The sequence below is a fragment of the Theropithecus gelada genome, chromosome X (assembly GCF_003255815.1).
Source record: "Theropithecus gelada isolate Dixy chromosome X, Tgel_1.0, whole genome shotgun sequence".
NCBI lineage: Eukaryota > Metazoa > Chordata > Mammalia > Primates > Cercopithecidae > Theropithecus > Theropithecus gelada.
The window spans coordinates 60,084,673-60,093,801 of record NC_037689.1 but is presented as its reverse complement, the minus strand read 5'-3'; positions in this window follow the sequence as shown (position 1 = coordinate 60,093,801).

The following is a 9,129-nucleotide window of genomic DNA, read 5'->3' as shown; positions in this document are numbered from 1 at the left end:
TAACACCCCACTGTCAATATTAGACAGATCAACAAGACAGAAAATTAACAAGGATATTCAGGATTTGAACTCAGCTCTAGATCAAGTGGACCTGACAGACATCTAGAGAAGTTTCTAACCCAAATCAACAGATTATACATTATTCTCAGTGCTACATGGTGCTTATTCTAAAATTGACCAAATAATTGAAAGTAAAACATTTCTCAGCAAATGCAAAAGAACTGAACTCATAACAATCTCTCAGACCACAGTGCAATCAAATTAGAACTCAGGATTAAGAAACTCACTCAAAACTGTACAACTACATGGAAATTGAATAGCCTGCTCCTGAATCACTCCTGGGTAAATAATAAAATTAATACAACTATCAAGGAATTCTTTGAAACCAATGAGAACAAAGAGAAAATGTACCAGAATCTCTGGGACACAGCTAAAGTAGTGTAACAGTCTCAGGATACAAAATAAATGTCCAAAAATCACAAGCATTTATATATACCAACAATAGATAAGCAGAGAGCCAAATCATGAATGAATTCAAATTCACAATTGCTTAAAGAGAAGAAAATAACTAGGAATATAGCTAACAAGGGATGTGAAAGACCTCTTCAAGGAGAACTATAAACCACTGCTCAAGGAAATAAGAGAGGACACAGACAAATGGAAAAACTTTTCATCCTAATGGATAGCAAAAATCAATATCATAGAAATGGCCATACTGCCCAAAGTAATTTATAGACTCAATGCTATTCCCATCAAACTACCATTGACATTCTGTATAGAATTATAAAAAAACTACTTTAAATTTCATATGGAACCCAAAAGGAGCCTGTATAGCAAAGTCAATCTGAGGCAAAAAGAACAAAGTTGGAGGCATCATGCTATCTGACTTCAAACTATACTACAATGCTACAGTAAGCAAAACAGCATGGTACTGGTACCTAAAAAGATATATAGACCAATGGAACAGAACAGAGACCTCAGAAATAACATCACACATCTACAACCAACTGATGTTTAACAAACTGGACAAAAACAAGCAATGGGGAAATAATTATCTATTTTAAAATGGTGCTGGGAAAACTGGTTAGCCATATGCAGAAAACTGAAGCTGGACCCCTTCTTTACATTTTATACAAAAATTAACTCAAGATGGATTAAAGACTTAAATGTAAAACCCAAAATCATAAAAACCCTAGAAGAAAATCTAGGCAAAACCATTCAGGACATAAGCATGGGCAAAGACTTCACGATGAAAATGCCAAAAGCAATTGCAACAAAAGCAAAAATTGACAAATAGTATCTAATTAAACTAAAGAGCTTCAGCACAACAAAAGAAACTGTCATCAGAGTGAAAAGGCAACCTACAGAATGGGGGAAAAGTTTTGCAATATACCCATCTGACAAAGGTCTAATATCCAAAATCTACGAGGAATTTAAACAAATTTACAAGAAAAAAAAATGAAAAAAAGTGGGCGAAGGATATAAACAGACACTTCTCAAAAAAAGACATGTATGTGGCCAACAAACATATGAAAACAAGCTCAGCATCACTGATCATTAGAGAAATGCAAATCAAAACCACAATGAGATATTATCTTACACCAGTTAGAATGCCGACTATTAAAAACTCAAGAAACGATAGATGCTGTCAAGGCTGTGGAGAAATAGGAACGCTTTTACACTGTTGGTGGGAATGTAAATTTGTTCAGCCATTGTGAAAGACAGTGTGGCAATTCCTCAAAAATCTAGAACCAGAAATACCATTTGACCCAGCAATGCTATTACTACGTATATACCCAAAGGCATATAAATCATTTTACTATAAAGGCACATGCACATGTATATTTATTGCAGCACTGTTTACAATAGCAAAGACATGGAACCAATGCGAATGCCCATCAATGATAGACTGGATAAAAAAGATGTGGTACATATACACCATGGAATATTATGCAGCCATAAAAAGTAATGAGACCATGTCCTTTGCAGGAACAAGGATGAAGCTGGAAGCCATCATCTTCAGCAAACTAACACAGAAACAGAAAAGCAAACACCATGTTCTCATTCATACGTGGGAGTTGAACAATGAGAGCACATGGACACAGGGAGAGGAACGACACACATCCAAACCAGTTGGGGGGTGAGGGATGAGAGAAGGGAGAACATTAGGACAAATAGCTAATGCATGTGGGGCTTAAAACCTAGAGGAGGGTTGATGGGTGCAGCAAACCACCATGGCACATGTATACCTATGTAACAAATCTAAATGTTCTGAACTTGTACCCTATAACTTAAAGTAAATTAAATTTTAAAAAAAGTTGCTTCCTTAAAAAGATAATTGTAAGGTATGGAGGAAATACACAGAGCAGGAACTGGAAATGAGGAAAGAGGCTAGAAAGTATTGATAAGAATAGAGTATCAATGGATAAATGGAAATGCAGAGTAACTTTCTTATTTAAGTTCATTGATGTTCTATCAGGGATATAGTTATAGTTCTGAGATTGTTTATCAATAGAATCATATAGAAACATTTTATTTCCATTAAAAATATAATTACAAGTGTTTATAAGTTAAAAAAAAAAAGGAAATATAAAACTCTCAAGTGTTACCTTCAAAATTCTCTTTTGGTGGGTTGGTACTAAAGTATAATGTGGGAGGCGTTGGCCTAGAAAGTTTTTCCCTCCTGGTTCTGTCATCTCCACCAACTCTAAATACCACTAGAAACAAGAAGTTTTATTTTAATCTGATTGATTTCTCCTCAGTTCAACAGAACACAGCCATGTCAACTCAAAGCAAAACCAACCACTTTCCAGGAGGCTCAGGTTGTTCAATTTACTTCTGAGCCCTGCTATAGCTTTATAGAACCTTCCATCAATTCGAAGTTCCTCTATTTATACCTTTCCAAACAAAAAGGAAATATGCTGTGCATGTAGCATATTTATGTTTATTTCTTCATTCATTAATGAAACAATATTTCTGAGCAACTACTATGTTTAAAGCATGATGCCAAGGACAACATAGTAAGACACACATTGCCTTATCTTCTTAGAGCATATTAAGCTAGCAAAGTGAAGACTCAAACTAGATTTATTAGTATTTTTTGCATGTGGAAGAAAGGAAAATAAACATTCAGAGGAGTGTATATGCCCTCTCATTTCCATATGACTTTCAATACCTTTCTGTGAAGAAGGTACACTTCCTTGCCCTATTGACATCACTTTAGGCTATGTGATTTGCTGTGGCTGAAGAAATATGTGTAGTACGGACAGTTTGCCAAATTTTAAATAAAAGCTCTAAAAGCCAGCATGTGGTTTCATCAGTTCTCTTGCTTTTCCCTTCCGCCATAAGAGTAGTAGGTCCTGGTTGGGGCCGCTCCTTAGCCTGGATCCAGAAAGGAAGAAATCATGTGGAACAGAAGCAGAATTGCAGCCAGCCTGCAGCCAACAGGTAAGGCAAGTGAGAAGTAAATGCTTGTAATCTCCATGAGTCTATAAAAGATATTTGTTTTCATTCATTTGTTTTCTAATTCAAGAATTTCTTTATGCTTTTGAAGTGAAATAACCTAATTTACAATAAAGAGAAAAGGACATTGAACTATGAGTGGTGAATTTTGATGTGTGCCTCTTTATGATACAAATTGTCATAAGACAAAATTTATCATGTTTTGTAACCAATGAGAAATTTCAGAAGGGTGGTATAACCTGCAATGAGAATAAAGATATTAAGGGAGCAATATTAGCAATAGATTTTATGGGAGTCATAATAAAACTTTTTTCACAGTACTCCTTATTAGGTAAAGTTTGGCCTAGAATTTAAAACTATTTATTAATAATATTTTTCTGAATTTGCCCTTATTGTGGAATATTGTAGACATTATTCAATGTTAGAGCTGAAAGAAATACTAGAGATTACTTAGTTCCAGCCTTTCATCTGATGATTAAAGGAACTGGTGGAGGGTAGTAGAATAAGTTACTTAACTAAAATTCCACAGTCATTTATGACAAAGCTACGATTCTAGACCTACTGACTCCAAGTCTAATTTTCTTCTAACTACACGTACTGCCTTCATCAGAGAGTGTCATAGTTGGGAGCATATGAAAATAAGAGTACTATATGCCAGTATTGTACTAAACATTCTACATACACGATCCCATTGAATCTTTAAAATAACTCATTTTACCAAGGAGTGGAGAGATTAATGAGGTTAATTACCAAGCCCAATAACTGATAATTGGTCGATGTCTGAGTAGAGATAGAAAGCTTGGCAATCTAACTCTTGAATCAGTTTTCTAAACCACAGGGAAAGAAAAGAACATAATAATATTGAGATGAGGGAAAGACTGGGTACAGAATTGGCAATCAAAACAGTTATTATTTTTTAAAATGAGCACTTGTATAAAAGCATCCACAGTCCTAAGTTCACCTGTAAAATATCACACATAATATATTAGACTCCTTTGAGGCCCTGGCACTCAGTGTACAAGAGCCAAGCCTATTTTAGACCCATGAGGTACTGAGCTGACAATGGCAAATTATGTGAAACTCTGAAAGGTAAATTTCTCTTAGAGCCCCCAGCTCCCTATCCCAGGAAGAGCTGCACTATAAGCATATTCTGAGTGTTGCTATCCTCTCAATACTTTTACTAAATGAAACAAACATCTAGCAAGGATTTATAGGAAAGCAGAATTACTAGGTCGCAGTAATTTTGTGGAAATTTTGTGAATATTTTCAGTATACTCTCCGCCCCTTAGGCTGTGATAGAAGGTGGAACCCAGCTGAAGGGCGTGCTGAAGGCTTAGTCTCAGTTGATATTATTATCACAGTTTCCACTTCTCAGGGCTCTTTTGCCCAGAGGACTCTGCCTAAACACTCTCATCATGGCTTGGCATGAAACTTCAATAAATATTTATTAATGAAAGGACTCTGTACCTTAGGCAGTTGGAAATGTTTTATTTCACTTGGCCTAAGTATCGTTAGTACAATTGTGCAGAGTAAGTGTTCATTGTTTATGTATAAAAATGCTAATGATTTTTGTATGTTGATTTTGTATCCTGCAACTTTCCTGAGTTTATCACTTATTACAGTTTTTGTGTAGTCTTTATTTTTTTTTCAAAAAACAAAGATCGTAACATCTGCAAACAAAAATAATCTGACTTATTATTTTCTCATTTCCATGCCTTTTGTTTATTTTTCTTGTCTGATTGTTGTAGCTACGACTTCCAGTACTACGTTGAAAAACAGCTTTGAAGGTAGGCATCCTTGTCACATTCCAGATCTTAGGGGAGAGTCTTTTAGTTTTTCCAGATTGAGTATGATACCTGACTGTGGATTTGTGGTATATGGCTTTTATTATATTGAGGTCTGTTCCTTCCATATGTAGTTTTTTTGAGAGTTTTTATCTAATGTTCAATTGTATTAAACATTTTCTTTTTTCTTTTTTTTTTTTTTTTTAGACGGAGTCTCGCGCTGTGTCACCCAGGCTGGAGTGCAGTGGCGCGATCTCGGCTCACTGCAAGCTCCGCCTCCCAGGTTCACGCCATTCTCCTGCCTCAGCCTCCGAGTAGCTGGGACTACAGGCGCCCGCCACCTCGCCCGGCTAGTTTTTTTTTGTATTTTTAGTAGAGACGGGGTTTCACCATGTTAGCCAGGATGGTCTCGATCTCCTGACCTCGTGATCCACCCGCCTCGGCCTCCCAAAGTGCTGGGATTACAGGCGTGAGCCACCGCGCCCGGCTGTATTAAACATTTTCTCAGCATCAGTTGAAATGATCATATGATTTTTATTCTTCATTCTGTTGATATGATGTATCATATTGATTGATTTGTGTATGTTGACCTTCCTTGCATCCAAGGGATAAATCCTGCTTGGTAATGATGAACAATCTTTCTAATACATTGTATTAGTTAGGGTTCTCTAGAGGGACAGAACTAATAGAATATATGTATATATGAAAGTGATTTTATTAAGGATATTGATTTGCATGATCAAAAGGTGAAGTCCCATGATAGGCTGTCTGCAATTTGAGAAACAAGGAAACCAGTAGTGGCTCAGTTGGGTCCCCAAACCTCAAAAGTAGGAAAGCTGACGGTGCAGTCTTCGGCGTGTGGCCAAAGGCCTGAGAGCTCCTGAAAAATACCTGATGTGACTCCAAGAATCCAAAAGCAGAAGAAAGTAGAGTCTGATGTTCCAGGGCAGGAAGCATCCAGCACCAGGATGGGAGAAAGATGAAGGCCAGACTCAGAATCTGCTCATCCCACTTTCTTCTGCCTGCTTTATTCCAGCTGCCCTTGCTGCTGATTAGATGGTGCCCACCCAGGTTGAGGGTGGTCTGCCTCTCCCAGTCCACTGACTCAAATGTTAATCTCCTTTGGCAACACCCTCACAGACACACCCATTAACAATACTTCGCATTCTTCAATCCAATCCAGTTGACACTTAATAGTAGTCATCACATGTATTATTAAATTCAGTTTGCTAATATTTTCTTGAGGATTTCTGCTTCAGTTTTCATCGGATATATTGGCCTGTAGTGTTCTTTTTTGACGTGTCTTTGTCTGGTTTTGGATTTGGGTAATACTGGCCTCATAGAATAAGTTTGGAAATATTTCATCTATTTTTTTGGAACAGTTTGAGTAATATTAGTACTAGTTTTTCAAATGTGTGACAGAATTCAGCTGTGAAGTCATCAGGTCCTGGGCTTTTCTTTACTAAGAGACTTAATTACAGTGTCAACATTATTCCTTGTTATTGGTCTATTCGGGTTTTGGATTTCTTCCTAGTTCAACCTTGGTAGGTTGTATGTCTCTAAGAATTCATGAATTTCTTCTAGATTTTCCAATTTATTGGCATATAGTTGCTCATAGTAGCCACTAATGACCCTTTGAATTTCTGCAACATCAGTTGTAATGTCTTCTTTTTTATCTATTATTTTATTTATTTGAAATTTCTCCCCCGCCTTTTATTTTTTAGTCTGGCTAAAGGTTTGTCAATTTTGTTTATCTTCAAAGAACCAACTTTCTGTTTCCTTCACCTTTTTTATTGCTTTCTCCATTTTAAATTTATTTATTTTTGCTCTGATCTTTATTTTTTTCTTCTTCTTCTAAATTTGGGTTCAGATTGCTCTAAATTTTCTAGTTCCTTAACATGCATAATTAGGTTATTTATCTGAAGTTTTTTCTCTCTCATTTGATGTAAGCACTTATAACGATAAAATTTCCTTTTAGTACTGCTTTGGCTGTATCCCATAGGTTTTGGTATGTTGTGTTTTTATTATCACATGTTTCAAGAAATTTTTCACTTTTCTTCTTAATTTCATGATTGACTCACTGGTCATTTAGGAGCATATTGCTTAATTTCCACATGCTCACATAGTTTTAAAAATTCCTCTTATTTATTTGTAGCTTTATTCCATTGTGGAGAGAAAATATGCTCAATAATAGTCCAAATGCTTTGAATGTTTTACAACTTGTTTTGGTATCTAACATATGGTCTATTCTTGAGAATGATCCATGTGCTAAAGAGAAAAATGTATATTCAGCAGCTGTTAAATGAAATGTCTTGTAAATATATACTAGGTCCATTTGTTCTTTAGCGCAGATTAAGTCTGATGTTTCTTTGTTGATTGTTTGTCTGGAAGATCTGTCCAGCGCTAAAAGTGTGATTTTAAAGTCTCTAGCTGTTATTTTATTGAGGTCCATCTTTCTCTTTAGGTCTAACATTTGCTTTATATATCTGAGTCTTCCAGTGTTTTGTGTATATACATTAAAACTGTTTTATCCTCTTGCTGAATTGACATATTTATCATTATGTAATGACTGCTTTTGGTCTCTTATTACAATTTTTGTCTTGAAGTCTATTTTGTGTGATGTAAGTAGCTACTCCTATTTTCTGGTTCACATTGGCGTGAAATATTCTTTGCATCCCTTTCTTTTCAGTCTATGTGTGTCTGTATGCAAACTGTTTTTCTTGTAGGCAACAGATAATTAGGTTTTGTTCTTTCATTCATTCAACCTATGTCTTCTTATTGAAAAGTGTGATTTATAGTCAATGTTATAATTGATAAGTAGGGACTTACTCGTATCACGTTGTTATTTGTTTTCTCATTGTTTTATTATCTGTCTTTCTTCTTTTCTTCCTTCTTGTTTTCTTTGTAGTGAAGATGATTTTTTCTGGTGGTATGCTTTAATTACTTTGTTTTTTAGTTTTTTATGCATTTTTTATTGTGTGTTTTTCAATTTGAGGTTACCATGAGGAGAACAAATACTTTCATATAACCCATTATTTAAAAGTGATGATTACACTCACTGCAGAAACAAATATACAAAAAAAAACCCTAAATTAAAATTCTCCAATTTATTTTTTGCCACTATTTAACTTTTTGTTGTTTCTTGTTATAACCTATTCTATTGTCTATTATTTAAAAAGTTGTTGTAGTTATTATTTTTGATTGGCTCATCATTTCATCTTTCTACTAAGAGATGTTTACACACCACAATTACAGTGTTATACTATAATGTGTGTTTCTCTCTGTGCTTATTATTACCAGTGACTTTTGTACCTTCAGATAATTTCTTATAATTCATTCTCATCCTTTTATTACAGATTTAAGATTTCCTTTTAGTATTTCTCATAGGTCAGGGCTGGAGTTGGTGAGATCTCTCAGCTTTTATTTTCCTGGAACTGCCTTTAGTTCTCTTTCATGCTTAAAAGATATTTTTACTGGATAAACTAGTCTAGGGTAAAGAGTTCTTTTTGTTGTTGTTCTTATTATTTTGTGTATTTTTTTAAGTTCAGGGGTACATGTACAGGTTTGTTACATAGGTAAACTTGTGTCATGGGAGTTCATTGTACAGATTATTTTATCACCCAGGTATTAAGCCTAGTACCCACTGATTATTTTTTCTGAGCCTCTCCCTCCTCCCACTCTCCACCATCCAATAGGCCCTCGTGTGTATTGTTCCTCTTTATGTGTCCGTGTGTTCTCACCATTTGGCTCCCACTTATAAATGAGACCATGTGGTATTTGGGTTTTTGTTCCTGTGTTAGTTGCTAAGGAAAATGGCCTCCAGTTCCATCCATATCCCTGCAAAAAACATGATCTTGCTCTTTTCTTATGGCTATGTGGTATT